Source organism: Rhinopithecus roxellana, chromosome 20, assembly GCF_007565055.1.
Source record: "Rhinopithecus roxellana isolate Shanxi Qingling chromosome 20, ASM756505v1, whole genome shotgun sequence".
Taxonomy (NCBI): Eukaryota; Metazoa; Chordata; class Mammalia; order Primates; family Cercopithecidae; genus Rhinopithecus; species Rhinopithecus roxellana.
The window spans coordinates 54,739,483-54,762,136 of NC_044568.1; the positions used below are offsets into that span (position 1 = coordinate 54,739,483).

The window sequence follows — 22,654 nt, forward strand, 5'->3', positions numbered from 1 at the left end:
TATTTATTTAGCGATGGAGTCTCGCTCTGTTGCCGGGGTTGGAGTGCAGTGGTGCAATCTCAGCTCACTGCAATCTTTGCCTCCCAGGTTCAAGCAATTCTCCTGCCTCAGCCTCTGGAGTAGCTGGGATTACAGGCGTGTGCCACCACGCCCGGCTAATTTTTTTTTTTTTTTTTTTTTTTTTTAGTATAGATGGGGTTTTACTATGTTGGCCAGGCTGGTCTTGAACTCCTGACCTCAAGTGATCCACGCACCTCAGCCTACCAAAATGCTGGGATTACAGGTGTCAGCCACCTCCCAGCCTACACTGATTAAGCTTAATGACGAAGGCATGTCGAAAGCTGAGATAGCTGAAAGACAGACCTCTTGCACCAAACAGTCAGCCAAGTTATGAATGCAAAGGAAAAGTTCTTGAAGAAAACAAAATGTGCTACAGCAGTAAATACATGAATGGCAAGAAAGTGAAACTGCCTTATTGCTGATGTGGAGAAAGTTTAAGTGGTCTGGATAAAAGATCAAACTACTCACAACATTCACTTAAGCTAAAGCCTAATCGAGAGCAAAGCGCGGTCTCTCTCTCTTCAATGCTATAAAGGCTGAGAGAGGTGAAGAATCTGCAGAAGAAAAGTCTGAACCTAGCAGAGGCTAGTTCATGAGGTTTAAGGAAAGAAGCCATCCCTATAACATAGTGCTAGGTGAAGCAGCACATGCTGATATAGAAGCTGCAGCAAGATATCCAGAGGATCTAGCTAAGATCATTGATGAAAGTGGCTACACTACACAATACATTTTCAGCGTAGATGAGACAGCCTTCGATTGAAAGATGAGGCCATCTACAACTTCCATAGCTAGAGATAAGTCAATGCCTGGCTTCAGAACTTCAAAGAATAGGCAGACTCTCTGGTTAGGGGGTAATATTGAAGCAAACGCTCATTGGCCATTCTGAAATTTACTCTGCCTTGCTCTGTAAATGGAATAACAAAGTCTGGATGACAGCACATCTGTTAACACCATAGTTTACTGAGTTTTTTAAGCCCACTGCTGAGACTTACTGCTCAGGAAAAAAAGGTTCACTTCAAAATGTTACTGCTCATTGACAATGCACCTAGTGGCCCAAGAGCTCTGACGGAAACGTGCAAGATTAATGTATTCGTGTACGCTAACACAACATCTACTTTTCAACTCATGGATCAAAGAGTAATTTTGACCTTCAAAACACATTTTGTAAAACTATAGCTTACAAGATACAGAAATACATTTTGTAGGCCATAGCTGGCATATGGATTTCTTTGATGCATCTGGGCAAAGGAAACTGAAAACCTTCGGGAAAGGATTTACTGTTCTAGATGCCATTAAGAACATTCGTGATTCATGATAGAAGGCCAAAATATCAACATTAACAGGGGTTTGGAAGAAGTTGATTCCAACCCTCATGGATGACTTTGAGGGGCTCAAGACTTCAGTGGAAGAAGGAACTGAAGATGTGATAGAAACAGTAAGAGAACTAGAATTAGAAGTGTGGCTTGAAGATGTGACTGAATTCCTGCAATTTCATCATAAAACACCAATGGATGAAGAGTTGCTCTTATGGATGAGCAAAGAAAGACATTTCTCGAGATGGAATCTACTCCTGATAAAGATGCTATGAACACAGTTGAAATTACAAAAAAAAAAAAAAAAAAGGAATTTAGAATATTACATAAATTTAGTTGATAAAGCAGCAGCAGGGTTTGAGAAGACTGACTCCAGTTTTGGAACAAGTTCTACAGTAGGTAAAATGCTATCAAATAGCATCACATGCTACAGAGGAAGATTCTGCAAAAGAAATCATTGTTTGTTATTACAAACTCCACTGTTGTCTTATTTTTAAAAACTGCCGCAGCACCCCGTATGCTATCCTTCAACAACCACCACCCTGACCAGTCAGCAGCCATCGACAGTGAGGCAAGATTCTTTACCAGCAAAAAGACTCAGATGTTTGCTAGCACTTTCTTAGTAATAACCTATTTTTAATTAAGGTATGTACATTTTTTGGCCGAGCGCGGTCGCTCACGCCTGTAATCCCAGCACTTTGGGAGGCCGAGACGGGCGGATCACGAGGTCAGGAGATGGAGACCATCCTGGCTAACACGGTGAAACCCCGTCTCTACTAAAAATACAAAAATTAGCCAGGCACAGTGGCGGGCACCTATAGTCCCAGCTACACGGGAGGCTGAGGAAGGAGAACTGGCATGAACCCGGGAGGCGGAGCTTGTAGTAAGTGGAGATGGCACCATTGCACTCCAGCCTGGGCGACAGAGCGAGACTCCTTCTCAAAAAAAAAAAAAAAAAAAAAAAAGGACATTTTTTTTTTTTGAGACGGAGTCTCGCTCTGCCGCCCAGGCTGGAGTGCAGTGGCCGGATCTCAGCTCACTGCAAGCTCCGCCTCCTGGGTTTACGCCATTCTCCTGCCTCAGCCTCCCAAGTAGCTGGGACTACAGGCGCCCACCACGTCGCCCAGCTAGTTTTTTTGTATTTTTTTTTTTAGTAGAGACGGGGTTTCACCGTGTTAGCCAGGATGGTCTCGATCTCCTGACCTCGTGATCCGCCCGTCTCGGCCTCCCAAAGTGCTGGGATTATAGGCTTGAGCCACCGCGCCCGGCCAAAATGTACATTTTTTTTAGACATAAAACTACTGCACACTTACTAGATTGCAATATAGTATAAACAGAACTTTTATATGTACTGGAAAAGCAAAAAAAAAAAAAAAAATTGTGTGACTCACTTTATTGTGATATTCCTTTGATTGTGGTGGTCTGAAATCAACCTTTGATATCTCTGAGCTATGCCTATACTATCTTTAGGTATGTTTTATGGTTTGCTTCTCACTTTAAGATCTCATATTCATCTAAAAATGTGCGTCACTACACGTTGTGAGAGAGGAAGCTCATGTTTTTCCCAGATGTATAGCCGATTGTCTCAACTCCATGTATTTAATAGCCAGTTCCTTACAGGGTAATTTCAACTCATTAATAAAGATGGGTAAATTGCCCCTGACCTTTAAGGTGAGATTTAATACCCTTCTTTATCAATGGTTTCCAGAATGTGGCAGATATGTGCAGCGTTTGAATGATTTTAATGTTCCCCCAACCTCTGACATTTGCATTGCAGCTATTGTGCTATGGATTTTGTCTAACAGAATTCTAAAACAGTTACTTTGTGTGTGCATCCAGGAGCCCCTTGGCATTAGGACTATTTTAAATTCAAGCTCAAGAGTGGAAAGGAGGCATGTAAATCTCTACTAACAAACCCTCGGGGATGAAATATTTACTTTCTCTTCTACTTCAGATCTATAAAAACAGTTGACTTACAATGAGTTAATTAGAATAAATCTAGCCCTGATATTAGACTTGTTTGTATCTATTACATGGAATTCTTACCTTTGGCCTCCCAGAGAACTTAAAGCTATTTCCTGTGACTAAATATTCAATTCAAATTCACAATATGAAAAAAAAAGTTAAAATGAGACAAACCTGCACAAAAGTAGTTGATTCATTCTTCCCAAAAGAGCACCCATTACAATAAAAAACAAAAATAAATAAAAAGGAAAGCTGTCAATACCACAGTATGAGACAGGCAGAGTGCTGCGTGCTTTCTGTATTTCTATCTATGCTTAGCATGCTGGCTGTTGTTATTCTGATAAGACTGATTAAGACACTAAGGTTCAACATCCTGCCCTTTCCCCTCTCCAGGAAAGGTAGAGTCAGGTTCTAAATTCAGTGTTCTAAATTCATTGTTTCTCTTTTCAGTCCCATTTCTTGTTATGAATACAGGTTTTTCATAGAATGCGAATCAGATGTTCTCAAGGAGTTTGCTCCAGCTTCTAACATATTTGGCTATACTTGTATCCTTCTCTTCTCTGCTGACATATGAAGGACTACCCTGGAATGATGCCACCTCAACCGGCATTGCCAGGATCCAGAGTAAACTCTATGGTGAAAGAGAGAAGGGATTTAGACAGCTTTTCTTGCTGTCTCCTCCAGAGCTTGTTCTGTTTCCCTTCCCAGTACTGTGTTTAGTGATGCCGGGTTGATGGCTTCATCTTAAAAGCAACTGTAACAGGACTCTTCACACCATGGAAATTGGCAAGTCAGGGCTTGGCTTTGCACGTCCTCCAAGCCACTTGTTAAACCTTTCCCTCCACACTGCTACCTTTCCCCATTTCAGAGGGTTGTCTTTGGAGCTTAGAAGGTGTCTTTTGCTTAGAAGCTGTCTTTGGTTTAAGGGACTCATGGTGAATGGGGAAGAGCTAAGAGAAAATCATGAGATGACTGAGTTGGATCTGGTTTAAGCTTTGGGAATGGGAGATAAAGGAGTCAGGTAGCTCTACGATCACAAAATTCCTGGGGTTGTACTTTTTAAAAATCCAGACAGATTTTTTCCCCCTGCACATAACTTAAAATTGAATAACTGCAAATTTGTCAGAAGTCTGGGGAATATAATGCATTTTTTAAAAAAGGAAAGCAATACTTGGTGCCTGATTCCCGCTTATGCTGCAATAATGCAAAAACACCTTGGCCTTCTCAGAGAATAGGGAATATCAGACCTTATATCAATAGAAATCATAATTTTAACTAAGTTGACACGGGATCAACTACTTGATATAGCATTTCAATGAATAAAGATAGGAAATCTTTTTATATACATTTATTTAGTGTGTTGCCAAATAGCAAACAAACTTGTCAAATGTTTTTGGTTTCAGGATCTTGGTTTATATATTTCTAAAAAACCTTAAAAAATTACCAAATTATTAAAAAAAAAAAAAAACCTCTAGCTTTTTAACATAAATAATATTTTTTAAATTAAAAAAACTATATTTTCCTAAACAAAAGAAAATATAGTAGAAAGAGTGGCTATTGCAGGGCCTTGATGTGTGGCTTAAGGGAAGCAGCTGGATTCTCTTATCTGCTACTTTCAGTCTGGTTCAATGAAGTACACCAGGAAGGCTCTGGAAGCTCCATGATATACACATGAGAGGTGAGAGGGACAAAGGCACAAAACGTCTCAGTATTTTTATGAAAATAGTTTTGACTTCATGAATACCCTGAAAAAGTCTCAGGGATTTTCACTGATGACACTTGAAGAAATCTTTGCCCTTTTAAAGCCTTTGCAGAATTCCCAAACTGGATTGTACCTAGGAACTTGTTAAAATGCAGATTCCCTGGGCCCCACAGATAGAGATCCTGATTCAGTAGGTTGGGAGTGTGGTTTAGGCATCCGAGTTTTTAATAAACTCCTCACACTTTGGAGAACATGGTTATCTGACAACCTTCAGACAGGCTTTGTTCAGCCTGCCCTGGGAAGGTAAAAACATATTTGTAGATGACTTTCCATTCAAATGCAAGGTCATAACCATGAGCAAGAAAACCTCTCATTGATTATCTTGCCTTTCTTCTTGCAAGAAGACAGGTCCCAATGCATCCACCTATCCAGTATTTATTGAGTGCCCATTTTGCAACAGGTATTGTGATAGTTCTGTGATATGGTTTGGCCATGTTGCCACCCAAATTTCATCTTGAACTCCCACATGTTGTTGGAGGGATCTAGTGGGGGGGTAATTGAATCATGGGGGCAGGTCTTACCTGTGTTGTTCTCATGTTAGTAAGTCTCATGAGATCTAATGGTTTCATAAGGGGGAGCTCCCCTGCACATGCTCTCTCTCTCTTTGCCTGTGGCCATCTATGTAAGATGTGACATGCTTTTTTGTTTTTTGTTTTTTTGAGATGGAGTCTTGTTCTGCCACCCAGGCTGGAGTGCAGTGGCCTGATCTTGGCTCACTGCAAGCTCCGCCTCCCAGATTCATGCCATTCTCCTGCCTCAGCCTCCCAAGTAGCTGGGACTACAGGCACCTGCCACCACGCCCAGCCAATTCTTTTGTATTTTTAGTAGAGACGGGATTTCACCATGTTAGCCAGGATGGTCTGGATCTCCTGACCTCATGATCCTCCTGCCTCGGCCTCCCAAAGTGTTGGGATGACAGGCGTGAGCCACAGCGCCCGGCCCAAGATGTGACATACTCTTCCCTGTCTTCCGCTATGATTGTGAGGCCTCCCCAGTCATGGGAAACTGTAAGACTATTAAACCTCTTTCTTTTGTAAGTTGCCCAGTCCTGGGTATATTTTTATTAGCGGAGTGAAAACGAATTAATACATTCTGTAAACTCAAAGGTGTTTGAGAAACAATCACTGGCTCAAGGTGCTTGCAAGTCACATGGCAAACACCAAAGACACAGGTGAAGAGAAGACAGAGAACAAGAGGAAATCCTCAGCTTACTCAATGAAGGGCCATCTTGTAGGATAGGGCTGCTCTTGGGGGCACCTAAGGAATAGGGCTGGGATCAAAGGGAAAAACAGATCTCAGCTTGATACATGAAATGTATCAAGCAGAACTTCTCAGAGTTGGAGTGATTGAGATGGATTGGGCTGTCCCTTGAAAGGATTCAGACAACAGCCTGAGTGTGGGGTGAGTTTGAACTGAGCACTCCTCATGAGCCTGTTCAATCCTGATGTGCTATGATCCTGTAAATCAGTCTTGGGCTAGGTATTCAGGTTCTAATTAACTCCTTTCCTTACACATTTTTTCCTTGTTATGATTATTCAAATGAGCATCATGAATCTGTAGTTTTCATTATAAGCCACCTCGATTTTTTCTATTATAGAACATAAAGCATAAAAGCGAAAGTGCTTCATTAGTTTGTAAGCTCTTAAGGGCACTTTTCATGGCTCATTTGTGACCCTTCCCTCACCCCTCTTCCCTTCCTTCCACCACCACCCCCAGTGTCCAGCATCCAGGGACCTTATTTGCTCTGAATGGAAGGTTTAATTTTCATACAGTGGGCAACAGACACTATGGGTTCAGAAATGACGCATAACCAAGTCGTTAATCCTGTAGTTACAATTGACAAACCAGGCACCCCTCATCTTTCAAGCTAGAGTCGTAAGGCTTACCCCTGAGTTTTCGCTGATGCCAGGAGGAAAATGGCGCCCCTCTCCTTGAGCCCCTCCTACAGGCTTTCCAAGCTCCCCTGCGTCTTCTCCACCTCTCCCAGTAATTCCAACAGATCAAGGAAACAAAACACAGCTCCTCATCAGAGAAAAACTAAGAAGCCTGAATGAGCACTAATGTCAGTTCTGTCTTGTTTACTCTGAAGGCGGGGGCTCTGTGCTCACTGCCTGAATTCAATTAATCTGATCAGACAGGAAATTAGCAGCCAAAATTGCCTTTCTATTAGGTGGACATGACCCAACAGCCATTTGGACTGAAAGTATCATGGTTGGCCTAATTTCTCAAGTGTCATCTAATCAAAAGGAAAAAAGAAAAATAGCAAAAAAAATGTCAATATTATCTCAAGTTACATGGCCCAGCATCTTTCCTTTCCCAGCTGCATAAGGCCTTGAACATTATAAATGCTCTATGGGGCAAACTTGGCATTAATTCAAACATTTATTGGATGCCTAATGTGTGCCAGACACTGTTCTAGGACATGGGAATATAGCAGGAGTGACCGAAGATCCCTGCCCTCATGTATAATAGTGGGAAGTGACAGACAAGTTCTCTGGATAAAAATAAAGCAAGTGTCTATAGGGAGTGCTGGCTCCGACAGGGCTGGAAGTTTGGAATTTTAAATCAGAGGGGCCGAGGAGGGCCACCGAGATGACACCATTTGAACATACCTAAACGAAATAAAGACTGGATTTTGTTTGCTGACAAGGAAGCCCCCAAACTCTTATCCAAATCAAAATTCACCCTGGGAGCTTGCTTATACATTTTGCTTACAAATTATAGTTCACACCCATGGAGGTTCTTATTAGAAGATCTGGGGTGGGGCCCAAGAATGTGCATATTTAACAAACACTCCCTGCCACCAGATGTTTGAGAACCATTGCAGTAGGAGCTGGGGATCCTTTAAATATATTTATAAAATCATTAGCTTATTATTTTCAACTCATTCAGCAAGTTTCACACATCAGGCTCTGTGCTGTGTGTGGGGGTTTCTCTGGGGGAAAAGATGGAATCCCTTTCTTGAAGGAATACACTATTTAGAGGGCTATAAAAATACTAATCAGATAACCTCACAAATGTAAGTTCAAACTGTGGTAAGTCCTTTCAGGAGGCTGGAGTAAGAAACTACAGCCTGTGGCAGAAGGTCTCTAGCAGGTGAGGGAGGTATGGGTTCACTCAGGGTAGGAGCCAAATAATGAGTGGCAGAAAGAGCATTATAAACAGAGAGAAGAGCAGGTACAGAGGGCCTGAGGTAACTGAGAGGTCTCTGATCCACAAACCCTTCCAGCAACCAGTGCTTTCTAGAACATTCTCTCCACCTCCAGCCTTGGCTGAAACCAGCCTTTCCCTAAGGTCACCTTCCTGCCACCAGTCCCACCCAGCAGAATGGTTGTCACTGACGCTTTTAAGCAGGGTTGAGACTTGACTGGTCTCTCCTTTGAGGGACCTTGGTGTTGGGATGGAGAAGATGGCCTGGCCTGGGGGAAGGCCAGAGGGTATAAGATTGGCTTGAAGAGGCTGTTGTCATGGTGCAGGCTGGAAGAGAGCTTAACCCCAGGTAAGGAATGCAGAGGAAGATGGAAAGTGTAAGCAATGTGGTCAGAGGCAAACCTGCACTGCCGCCTAGGATAGACCAGTAAAGGTTAATGATTAAGAGCTCTGAGGTCCTGCACGTGGGGCTAGACACCAGGTTCAGAACCAACTGTTTGATCAAGGGTGGCTTTTTCACCCCTCTGAGCCTCAATTTTCTTACATGTTGCTTGGAGATAACTAAAGGTACCTCGCTGCGTAGTTGTGAAAATAAAAATACCCTAGCTCTGTAGTATTGAAGTGCTCCTCCCATGGAAACCACAAGAGATCAACAAACAGCAGTTAACTTGAAACCTATGTCATTAAAACCTGTCTTCATTTTCGTGTAGCCCTTTGGGGTTGCTTTTAAATGGGCCTCCCTGTTGGCTTCTTAAGAGTTGGTATTGTTTAGGATAATGGTCCACAGCTCCATCCACGTTGCCATGAAGGACGTGATCTTGTTCCTTTTTGGGGCTTTGTAGTATTCCATGGTGTATATGGTGCACCACATTTTCTTTATCCAGTCTGCCATCTATGGGAACTTGCAGGAAGGAAAAAGCAAATGCCCTCGTTCTCACTTATAAGTGGGGGCTAAACATTGAGTACTCATAGACACTAAGACGGCAACAAAAGACACCAGGGCCTACCTGAGGGTGAGGGTGGGAGGTGGGAGAGGACTGAAAAACTACCTACTGGGTATTATGCTTAATACGTGGATGACAAAATTGTCTGTACACCAAACCCCTGTGACACGCAATTTGCACATGTAACCTGCATATAAGCCCCCTGCACCTAAAATTTTTTTTTTTTAAAGTATTATTTTAGAGCCATTATGCTTGATTAAAGAAGTGATTTCCCCATAGCAGGGTGAAAGACTGCTCAGTGGATAACATCTTTGTGGAGCTTCCCCACCAAACAAGTGCTGAAGTTATAAAACAAAAGCCTGTTGGGTAGCACCAGCCATAGGCACCACAGTCACACTGCAGATTTGGTTATCTGAGCAGGTTGTGCTTACGGAGCTCACTGTCCTATATTAACAATTAGATATGGAAATGGAAAAATTATTTCCAGCAAACTCATCATTAGCTCTCAGAGTAAAATCTACTTCTAAAATCCCCAAAGGGCTGACTGACCTGCACAGAATGGTTGTTCTGGAAACTCCCAGGACCACTCAACAGACCACATTTCCCATGTTGACTCTGCCACAGCTCTCCCTTTCCTCCAGTTTTCAAGGAAAGCTACTGAAGTGTGTCCAGCCCAATCCCCATGAATTGGGGGTAGTTTTTCCAGCTTATGAAATCTTTAGGGGCCATACAGGCCTATTAACCCAAATGATTATGATTTGCTAGAGATGTTTCTCTGCAACCCAGTGGGTCTGAAGCTCAGTAAGCAGTGGAAAAAATTCGATGAGCCTCAGACTGCAACTGTTGGATATCTATAAATCTATAAGGACATCCAAAAATGGAATATTTTTTCAGACTTTAAAAATTCAAGCTTTAACAACATGGGAAAATACTCGTGTAGTGTTAAGTTGTTAAGTGCTAAATGCAGTACGCTATGAGAGGCATGATCCAAATATTCACTCTGCCTGGAACATCATCCTCCTGGTTCGCAGTCTCACATCACTCAGGGATGCTCACACTTTAACCCTTTATGTAGCGAGAACAAGCATTTCTTGTTCAGATCTATCCCCTGGCCTCTTAATGCTTCGCAAGTCTTATCATTCCCTGACACTGGGTCACGCACTTGTGCAATCTTTAACTTTATCATCCATCTCCCTCACTAGAATGTAGTTTCTTCATGACTGGAGACTTCATCTTATTTGCCATTGCATCCCCAATGGTGAGGACCGAGAGAGGTACTCCATAAATTTTTGTTGAATAAACAAACAAGAAGCACTCAAATATTGGTTGAACGAATTAATTATCCTAAAAATCAATATGAAAAATTAAGAGAGATAATGGATGAAAAACACTTTTTAAACTGTAAGACACAAGACAAATGTTTATTACCATTATGATATGTGAGATGTGTTGGATCAAAAGTAATTTCCAGTGACAAGATCTTCACATGGATCACTCAGGTTTGAAGAGATTAAACCAGCTAAAGAGGCTTGAACATAAATTATTTTCTCCCAAGTGCAGTGACACAGATGATTGGATGGCAGCATTTTTATTGGAATTGATTTGTAGTTAATATTTACGTAAAATTTATTACAGAATTTCTCTCTAGTTATCCTAAGTAATTCTAGTAAAAGACTTTGCAAAGAAAGATAAAAGAAAGCCTTCTATAAATAATGCTGGCTCACAAGTGCTACCTTCCCCTCAAGTATTATGAATCATGAATTATTTTCTTACTGTAATTGACAAACCAGCAGTTGTATGATTTCCAGTATTTATGGTCTTGGGTATGCATTATATCCTTCTTTTCTGGACAGTTACTTCTAGGTACATTTATTTATTTATTTTTAAATAAAAGCCCATTATGCAGGATTGGGGCCCTAATGGTGACCGTTTTTTTTTTTGTTTGTTTGTTTGTTTGTTTATGAACTCTGCCTCAATGTGGGATAGAGTTGGTGTCTAGATCCAACACAAGAATGCTGCTGGTGGCCGTAAGCCAGGATAAGGAGAAGTCCAGCTTAGGATCTGCCCTGAGCACTTACCTATAAGACTCACCCACATTACTGGAAATACAAGAAGATGAGCAAGTTTTAGTTAATAGACTTCATCCAGAGAGGATATAATACATGATTCAATTGTACTGTTTTCTTTGAGAAGCTTCTGGGGATAAGGCATACACCTCAAAGGTACATGTATCAGTGGTCAAAATCAATGAACTGCCTTCCAAGAAGAGGCAACTATAGGATTTTATACGCTGAGTGGGCAGGACTTTGTGCTTCCTAAAAGCAGGGAGCTGGTGGTGTTCATGGCTGTATACTTAGCACTCCAGGGATTGGACACTGCAGGCACAGAGAAGACACTGGCAGAAGAAATGTTTGTAAATTAAAGGCTGGAGTTGAACTCCAGGCAACAGAGGAATGGAAGGACAATCACAAGCCTTTCCCTTTCTTTCTCACAAGCAGGACTCACCCTCTCTTTTATATTCATTCAGCATTACCAAGGAATATCAGTTTGAAATGACACTCAACTATGAACCTGTCCTAGGTATCAATGGCTCTATTAAATCCCATTTGCCTAACCCAAGTTTATCAATTCCCGAAACCATCAGTTTCAGTAACCATCAACTCCTGTTTGCATCTGATAGGTCAAGAACCTCATTGTATTCCTCCCAAATAGATAACAAGTGAATCCTTTGGTGGTGCAAGAGTGTCCCGATTCAATGTATGCTTTCACACACGTGGAATTTGGTTCATCACTGTATCTTTGTGCTTTGGCTCCCTGATTAGCAAAGAGGAGCCACTACCTCTTCTATCTCATCTCTGAGCCTTCTGGAGGGCCACCATGTTGGGCTGATTTTCAGACCAAAAAGGTAGCAGAAAAAGGATGGATCCATGGCTTTGTGCTGATCCTTGGCAGAATTTTAAAACCAATCATTAAAGACTTGGCCTCAAAGGAAACCAGTCTAAGCAGATGTTTGTAGATGACAACAAAACACTTTTTCTCAGTGGTAGGCGAGATTATTTTAGATGGTATAGGGATGAATATTCAAGTTGTATTGTTTATGTTGATGTGTGGTAAAACAATAGTATTACACAAAATCTATGTTTACATAGATATTATAGAATTAGGATGAGGTGAGGATGACACCCAAACAGAACAAAAATCGTGAAGTTGAAAAGGGAATGACTGATGTTGGAGAAACAGAATATCGATCCTTCTAAGCCCCAGCCCACACCCTGGGAACAGATGAAAGATGATGAGCCAGGTGACTTAGGGGAGGGCTTCCCATTGCCTGAGCTGGGTCAGCGTGAATGAGCCCTATGCAGTTCTACTGACGCCCCCGCCCCGAGTCATTTCCAATGGATCAGGAGAAGCAGAGGCTGCCTTGTCTTGTCATGACACCAACTTCAGGCAGTTCTATTTTGCCTATTTAAAAAACTCAGTGGAGCTGGAAGTAGAGCATCTCCTCAATAAAGAGGTTTTGTTTGCAGAACATTTATGGACATAGTTGACTCACAAGGTAGTGGAAATGAAACCATGTAAAGAAAAAATGTATTCATAAATTACTGTGTCTATGACAGAAGGAAAGGAGGAAGAAAGGGAGGGAGGGAGGAAGGAAGGGAAGAATGAAGAAAGAAGGAAGGAGGAAGGGAGGAATGAAGGGAAGAAAGAAGGAAGGAGGAAGGGAAGGAGGGAGGGAGGAAGGGAAAGAGAAAGGAAGGAAAGGAGTGAGGGAGGAAGGAAAGGAGTGAGGGAGGAAGGGAACGAGGGAAGGCAGGAAGGAAGAAAACAAGGAAGGAAAAAAGAGAAAAGCAGCACAGCACCTGCAAAAATGTGTTCGCCACTAGCAAAAAAAAAAAAAAAAAAAAAGCAAATCTGTAAATGTAAATGATGTGTAAATAATTCTTATCATGAGAAAACACACCTGGGAGGATAGAAGATGATAGATAGGAATGTGTCTTGAAAAATATGAAGCCTCCTCTAAGCATGAGGGAGAGTTACTGAGTGCTGAATCTGGGTCAATGAGGGCCTTCATGCACACAGACAGGATCTGCATCCATTTGTGGACTCGCACCCACACGTGAGCTGCGCGTGCACCCAGGTATTTGCATACTCATGTCTTTTCTATGGATACCGACACTGATTAATTGATGCTCTCTGCTTCATGATTTAAATATTTTAAATTTCACAATGGGGATGGCTTAATAAGGGAAGAAGCTTCCTATTGTGCAGCAACGGTTGTAATTCTCAGATGCCAAAAACAAACCATATTTCCTCGGGCATATTATTGCAGTAAAACACAGCCACATCCCAAACTGTAAAACCTGAGTCTGTTGACTTCTCCACATAGAGCTGTTTCCTAAATATACATTTTATTCCACCCAAACACAGCATGACAGGGCCATTTTAGCACTAAAAGAGTCATCAAACACTCGTGTTATACTGTTTTAATTACAAGCTGCCCCCTTTTCGGGCTTATTTCAATAGATTATTGCCCTGCTGTGTAATAGTGTATCAAGAAACAGCAGTATCTCTTGCTGGTATATTGTGGAAATTAAAATTCTCAATACTACTCCAGTAATTAATTTCCAAAGAGAAACCAGTTATGTTTAATAAAGAGATTAATGAAAATGTTGCAGAAGATATATTTCTCAGGAGGTGTAGTACATTATTTTCTTGCATTCAAAATAATAGAACCATTTCAAAGGACTCAGTAAATCTAGCCTCAATCAATTCTGTTTAACTTAGCATAGAAATGCATTTTAGGAGGTTTAAGGAAGCAGGACAGACAAATCAGATGAGATCATCCCCAAAGTGCAGAACGGATTAACGGTTCTCCAGTGGACCAATCCTCCTCTGGACGGTGAGCTGTCAATATGTCTAGGACTACGTGGTAAAGAGCAAGGCTAGGAGAAGGGAAAGTGGCCAGAGGACAAAGATGATGAGATCACGGAGCACTCATTCAGGATACTGGGCAGAGATGGTCAGTGTGTGAAATGGTAAGACCTAATCCACAACTACCACCTCCCACTAAGGACAACATAACCCTCATTACTCTTTTGAGGTGGAGTGATCCAAGAATTCTTACTGGGCTGGGAATCTGTTCTCTGAGTTCCCATGGCACTCTGTACTTTCCGGGAACATCTCCCACACTATTCTACTATCTGTTTAGGAATTTTATTCTGCCAACAGACTGCATCTTTACATCTTCATATCTCTAGGTCCAAATAGATGACGTGGCATAGTTTAGATAATTAATATTTAAGACATGAAGGATGGTGTGTCTATTTATGATGCATACAGCAGTAATGCATTGCATAATATATTTAATGAAGTTTTACAATACAAAGCTGTGGTGATAGGATCTGCCCTGCTCTTGAGGTCTCTCCAGGAGTCCCGGGGAGGGGATTCATAAGATGCAACACATCATCCATTGAGTTCTCTGCAATTATGCAAACTATGTTAGGTTATGACACAACATTTGAATTTCTAAGAGGCCTCACATTTCCAAAAACTAGGAGAGAAAAGCAGCTGCTTTTGTAATAGAAAAGGAGGTTCTAGAGAGTTCTAGATGATGAAGTCATTGTTTTTCTGTTTAAAACATCAAGAGTAAAGGCATCTTTACAGATGTAGTTGATTGCTGAAGCTAAGGCTGAGTAAGTTGCCTGGTCAGAAGGAAATAAAAGTACCTTTTTGCTTCTTTGACAACCCTCCCATCTCTCTGCCCTGGTCTCGACCTTGCAGTCTGGCTCGTGGCGGAGTTTACCTTCAACAACAGACAGCTAAAGAATGCCAGGTAGAACCTAAGAACTGGGTACGTGAGCAGAGCGGCTCTGGCCTCTCTGTGCTGTCCTCAGATACTCACTCCTTAGGAACCTGTGCCCAGCTTCATGTGGTTATACCCAATAGTAGTTCATGGACTATATAAATCCTGTTTCTCAACATCAATCACATGATGATCAATTCAAATTTTCACAACATTTTCATGTAGGAAGAATGTCTGCACTAAAACTATTGAGACCAGGATGCGACACCCATTGAAATTTGCATTTCACTTCATGTCACTTGTGCTGTCAAAAAACGTAGAAATGTAGACTTTGTCTACAACATGTAATTTATGTATCGTTAAACATGACCCGGCATGAACTTCTATAACTCATATCACATCAATTAATTCACAAATTGCAAAGAAGTACCTATCTGATTGTGTATGCTGAGTGCTGGTTTGGAAAAAATGTGGTAACTGTAGTAACAGCTGTGGCACCTGCCCTGAAATGCTTGAGACAACTGGCAGCAGCAGCATTTCTGCGAAAAGGCCTAAGGATGTGCCAGATCCATCAGGCTGCACACAGCTCATCAGTAGCATAACTGTCCAGTTGATCTTCTCTTCATACTTCCATGGAACTTCCTCTCCTACATATTGTGAAGGTGATATACAACGTATGGGTACACATACATCACTGTTCTAAAGCCAAACTGCAGTGTAGTTATTTTTAATGTCTGCACTTATGCCAATTACTATGATCAGGGGTTTACTCTCGTCCTATCATTGAGTTAATATCCATGTGTCAGTGGTGCACACAGGCACATGTGTGTCGTATATATCTGTGTATGTCAGTGTCCACCATTTCCCAGTCATGTGGCCAAAGAAAGTATCCTCCTCTAAACTTCTCTAAATGAGTAAAGCTTGATTGATTTGCCATTCGTGGTCATCTCATTTCCCTCACCCGTGACTGACAGACACTTCACTTGGTCTGGCCAATGAGGCGTGAGGGCACACGTGTGGGGCATGGGAACTTCTGGGAAGGTGGTGATAAAAGATGTCTTAGTCCACTTTATGTTATTGCAACAGAGTATCTCAGACTGGGTCATTTATAATGAAAAAAAAATTATTTGGCTCATGGTCCTGGAGGATGGAAAGTCCAAGATTGAGGGGCCACATCTGGCGAGGCCTCCTTGCCCTGTCATAATGTTGTGAAAGGCATCATGTGATGAGTGAGCTTGCAAGAGGAAGGGGTCCGAACTCATCCTTTTATCAGGAGTCCACTCCCACTGTAACTAACACTCTCCTGAGATAACAGCATTCATCTATTCACGAGGGAGGAGCCCCCATGACCTAATCACCTTTTAGAGGTCTCACCTCTTAATATCATCACAACGCAATTAAATTTCAACATGAGTTTTAGAGAGGGCATTTAAACCATCGCAGAGACAGAAAGGGAGAGCTGCTCTTTTTCTCCTATAAGCCGATGTGCCTGCCTGGGACATTGGTAGCTGTGCAGCTATTCTGCATGCATGGAGTGAATTAGCCTGAGGATCATCCAGCAGGCTCTGAATGATAAAACAGGAAGAGGGAGAGAACCCAATCCTTGATGCTGGGGAGGCGGTAAATGAACCATCCCTGGAGCTTCCCTGCACCTTCAGCCTTTGTGTTTTGTGAAATCATACATTTTCCTCTTTGTTTACAACAGTTGGGTTGGGGTTTTCTGGTACTTGCTTATGAAGGCATTCTGTTTCAGCAAAGAATGAGGCATGCAAGTCTCTGCTGCACTTCAGGATTTCACCAGCTCCTCCCTAACAAATTTTTTTTTTTTTTTTTTTTTGAGATGGAGTCTCACTCTGTCCCCCAGGCTGGAGTGCAGTGGCCGGATCTCAGCTCACTGCAAGCTACGCCTCCCGGGTTTACGCCATTCTCCTGCCTCAGCCTCCCAAGTAGCTGGGACTACAGGCACCCACCACCTCGCCCGGCTAGTTTTTTGTATTTTTTAGTAGAGGCGGGGTTTCACCGTGTTAGCCAGGATGGTCTCGATTTCCTGACCTCGTGATCCGCTCGTCTCGGCCTCCCAAAGTGCTGGGATTACAGGCTTGAGCCACTGCGCCTGGCACAAATTCTTAACAGTGAGGAAAAAAAAAAAAACAAGGCTGAGAATAATGGCAGATGAAGATGTCTAAGTAGATGATGAGATCTGGGGCAACAACAATCATAACTCCTGTCCTTTGCATTCAGAACATGAATAGAAAAAAGAAAATAGGCTGAGGGCTCAGCTGAGAGGTAGAGGTGCCTGTGGGTTATCGAGAGTTAGGACGAGACATCCCGACTTGAGACCAGAAATGGTGAGTGAAGAGTGTGGACTTCACCAAGAAGCCCTGAGAGGTGGGGAAAAGAGAGGATTCCAGAAGAAAGTGTACCTCATAAGCCTCTATGAATGAGGTAAAAGACAGCCACAGATCGTGATGTTTGTAGTGCTGGGAACCTTAACATCCATATGGGAGATGCTGGCTCAACGCTTTTCCTTATTTAGACTTCTTTACACCTTAAGAGTTAGTAAAGGGCAAAGTCTACCTTTTCCACTTTTGGGGTATTCCCTGGAGTGTGAAGAGGGGAGATGACGCCAGCAGAAGACTCTATCTGTGTCAGTTACAATGGGAGTGGGTTCCTGATAAGACTTTCTGAGGAATACAGCAATGAACACACGGTCTTGGACACAGATGTTATAATGAAAATATGAAATTGCCATTAGGTGATGAATTCAATTTTAACAATGACTACAATTTCAGTTAACATTTCCCCCTCCTTAGGGTAGAATTTATATAAATTAAAGTGGACCATATATCCATGGAAGGAGCTATGGTCTTGGCCTCATGTCAGTGCTTAAATCCAATGAAACCTTTGGTCTTGGGTACTAATGGTATTGATTTCCTGCACAAATGGCAACGGAAATATAAGTATGTGTGTGAGAGTTAATGGCACTGTCTTCTGAGTCTGAGATACATGAATTGTTGCTAGCTGTATAACCTTAGCAGTAGCTGATTGACTTCTCTGAGCCTCTGTCGTCTCATCTGAAAAACAGGTATGCTATTTGCAATCATGCATTGTTTTAAAGATGAAGATAAGGTTTGTGAAGTGCCCAGCATGGGCAGTACATACACTATATTCTTACCACTACATAGGCAGTTAGAACACTAGACATCAGCTAAATTCTCACTCTTGCTAGCCACTTACACCTTTGTTAACTGATTTTTTTTTTCTTTTTAACAACCTGAGAGAATGCTACTTTGATACAAGATCTCTAGTTTCAGAGTTTAGATCTTCCTCTGTTAATAAGACTTAAAAAACAGGGTACATAAAAATAGAGAAAAATTAAAAACATTATCCTCTAAGGTTAAAGACACAATATAGTAGCCTAAAAACTTGTAAAATAGGTGTTTTGTCTGTTTTATTACCTTTTGCACCTCCAGTACCCAGGCAGTGCCTGGGGTATATTTAACAGGCATCTATAAATATTTTTTGAACATAATTGAATCGAAAAAATATATAAGGCAACTTATAAAATCTGTTTTAAAATCTCTAAATGTGACCAAGTTAAACATGGCCAATTGATTCACATTTATCTCTGTTTCATCCTGAAATTCTACCAAAATAATATTTCAGGAATAAAAATAAATAAATCCATAGCAACAAAAACAATGAGAAATGGGTCAGCAGTAGAAGAAAGATGTCCACACAATTTTGGAATATAGAGTACAATAGAACAAGGAATAATTGACTTAGCAGAACAAAAAACATCAAGCTAAAGATCCAGTGAGGGAGAGAAGACAGAGAATCTGATAACAAAGCAGTGGATTTCTCCTGCAGAACCCTGAAAAAAACTAGGGATTGACAATACCAGGTACCTCTGAAGGCTGAAGGGTGAGGTGGGCTGAAACTGAAGGGCTGTTTAAAAACAGGTATCTGTGGCTGTTCGACCCTCGTATCCTTTCCCGCAACCCACAACTGCCCCTCTGCCACCAAGTCAGAGACAAGACATTCATTGTCTGAAAGAGGTGAACCAAAGAGGGTCTCAACTTTAGTACCCCAGGATAGAGGAGCTGCACAGAAAGTGATGGGAGCCGAGTCTACCTATTGAGTGGTGAGACACATGCCCCTGTCCACTTTCAGAATGCTGGGAGATAGGCTTGATCTCCCTACATAGGAGATTAGAGATGTCTCCCCCAGAGAACTCACTGTCCCAAGAGAAAATAATCACAGATGGGCCAGGCATGGTGGCCCACGCCTGTAATCCCAGCACTTTGGGAGGCTGAGGTGGGCGGATCACCTGAGGTCAGGAGTTTGAGACCAGCCTGGCCAACATGGTGAAAACCCCATCTCTACTAAATCACAAAAATTCGCTGGGTATGTTGGTGGGCACCTGTAATCTCAGCTACTTGGGACACTTAGGCAGGAGAATCGCTTGAACCTGGGAGGCAGAGGGTGCAGTGAGCCAAGATTGCACCACTGCACTCTAGCTGGGGTGACAGAGCAAGACTCCATCTCAAAAACAAAAACAAACAAAAAACCCAAAATAACTACAGATACTGATGGTGGAGTCCCAACCCCATCATCCATTTTAAGGCTCATCAGTTTCCACGCACGTCCATGCGAAACTCCTAAAGAGCCTTTAGTGCTTCACTCAGAGGACAATCGCAGCAAAGATTCACAAAGAATGTGAACAACCCTTCTAACATGACACAGACAAAAAAAAAAAAAAAAAAGGCAAACATTTAGAAGCAACAGAAAACAGGTGAAGCTTTTAAACCCAAACATCTGTAAATAATATTCTTGAAGAGATAAAGGGGATACTGTACTCACAAAACAAAGATTACTATAAAATTGAACATTGAGAGAACAAGAAAAAAACCATCAAAATTGAAATTATGATGGCAAAGATTAAACAATAATACAACAGAGTGATCATAAGATAAAGTTGAAGAAATGTACGAAGTATTTTTAAGAGAAGAGAGATATGTAAAAAGGAGTTGAAAGAAAATTAGAAAATGAATCTACCAAGTTCATCACCTATTGAAAAATATATTCAACTCAGAGTTCCATATCCAGCCAAACTTGCAAGTCCAAAGGTAGAAAAGGAATTTTCAGGGATGCAAAATACATACATAATCCAGAGGTTGACCAGGAAGGAAAAAGAGAAAGGATTTGGGAAAGAGGAGACTCAACACAGGACAGAGGCAAAGAGAGTTCCCAGTTTGATGGCCAGCCAGGGTAATGGCTGAAAAACAGGTTTAGAGGAAGAAACTAGAGCAGAAATACAGAGAATTCCAAGAAAAACAAATTCCAAGAAAATAAAAACAAAGAAACGATGACTTGAGACATTTAAAGACATTGACTAGAGTCTCACAGCTCTGTTGGAATGTTTGGCATAGGATTTAATAAAAAATACACAGAACACTAAACAAATGAAGAAATAATTATTAACACCAGGAAATACAAAATGATACATGATAAAGAAAATTCTATCAGAGTCCTATTTCATATAATTATTATTTACAGCAAATTCTCATAGCCACAATAACATAAACCTAGAATATAATGGAATAATAAAATGTGTGCATAGTTTGAGAGCCATATCTTTAGTTTTAATGGGAGAAATAAATGTTTATAAATGAAAATTACAATTGTGTGATGATAGTATAATCATATATTGAGAAATGCATACATAAATGCCAGAAAAAAAAAAACAGACAAAGGAATTTAGAGGGGTGTTGTCTTTAGGAATTAGAAATTAGGGGTAGGCAGAGGGGTAAGCTGCAAGCCATAAATATGTTTCATATTAATTACATGTATTTCTTCAATCAAAAATAACCTTAATAGTCATTGTATTAGTCTTAAAGGGCATACACACACACACACACACACATATACATACATACATGATGTGTATATGTATACACAAATACTATATATACATATATACAATGTATCTATACATACATAAGTATATGTACTTATGTTACTGATGAACGTTAAATATAAAGTTTTCTTTCAAAAAGCAATTGGCCAAACCAAATTGGAAGAGTCAGAGATTGAGAAAAATTCATAAACAAAGATTTGAGAATTCAAGCTGACCATAAACTTGGTGTGATCCAACAGAAAGTTTGACTGCTAAAATGACAACCTGTCTTAAATTCCCATTGAACAGGTGGTATTTATCAAGAGAGCATCATATTGGATGAAAAGAAAAATGTATTCAGGGTTGGGCAGCATAAATTTATACTCTGTCTGCTATCTAGCCCTGATTCATTTCAGTTGCCTTGAAAATGTGGTCTCCAACTTATGATAATGGCAGTATGTTAAGAAAATCACATGCTAATAAAAAATAGAAATTGGACTTACAGCCACAATAGGTTGGGTAGTTCTATCTTGCAAACTTAGAGAAAGGTCTAGGAACTTTGGGATCTTGACATAAGAAAAAAAATTTACTGAAGTGTTAAATTGAGCCTCTGCATGAAAGACTGGGGTGTTTTTGCTACCATTGTTTTTTAAAAATTCAGCCTCAATAGCAAGTAGTGGGATGTTCACAGTGTCTCTAGTCATCAACCTGTAGTTCACCTGGGCAAGAAAATGGTGAAGCTGACTTATGTGGCTGGGACTGAGGTCATGGCAGCAGCCTGCTGCCTCTGCCACTCTCCCTGCCTGTCCCATTCGCTATGAGGTTTGAGAACCTGGTGACAGAACAGAGGAAGCCAGTCAAAAGCCTCATCAACAGAAGCGGCAGGGGTAATGGTTTTAATTCTCTGCATTGGTCAAACCACATCCCAAAGATCATATTTCAAGGTTTTTTTTTGTATCAAACCATCCAGTGGACAGCAGTTAGGGAGGAGTCAAGACCATTCCTATGAACCAAGTCAAGGAATCTGTCCTTAATGATCTGAGTTCCATTCTGTGACATGGTTGGTAGATCCCTGCATATCTCAAGAGGAAGAACCAGGAGAAATGGGCATTTCCTAAAAGGCAGATATGAGTTCAGTACAACACTATCAGCATGATTTTCTGAAAATGAAACCTCCCTGTTATATATTTACTGATCTTGGAAATGTTCTGAATGTTTGAGGAGAAAGCAGACAACCAACTAAGCCAAACGATGTTTTGTACAAAAAGCTGGAATAGTTGCTTTCGGTAATTGTTTCCCATCTGAGAACTTATGAAAACACCTGTATCACTTGATTCCTAAAAATGACTGCTAGGTCTTGTGAAGAGCTCGACTCCTGTTTTTCTGGCATAATCACACTCAGCCCATCAATCTCTCTCTCCTTATTTATATCCACAGCTAATATGTATTCATTCAAATAACAAAATGTATTTGAATACCAGACAGTTTGCCAAGCTCTAAGAATATCGAGTTTCAAAGAATATATTCCATTTCCTATCAGTCATTTAGTCATTCTCAGGACAAACAACATTATATCAATTTAGCTGGTTGGTTTGAAATATAATTATGCTAAAGCCTAATGAATTTACACTAATTAGCCAAATTCTTACTCAATCGGTGGTCCAAATAGGCAACATAAAAGCTTTGGGAGAAAGCTTTTAAAACCATTGAAGCCACCCCAAATATTTGAGAAACATCTGCCAAAGAGAAACGGTTGAT

General features: G+C 41.1%; 1 protein-coding gene across 1 annotated transcript in view; it reads right to left on the reverse strand.

Moving 5' to 3' along the window:
* CDH13 (cadherin 13) overlaps nt 1-22,654 on the reverse strand; it is a 1,178,985-nt gene that overhangs the window by 515,606 nt on the left and 640,725 nt on the right. The gene's annotated exons all lie outside the window — the stretch shown is intronic.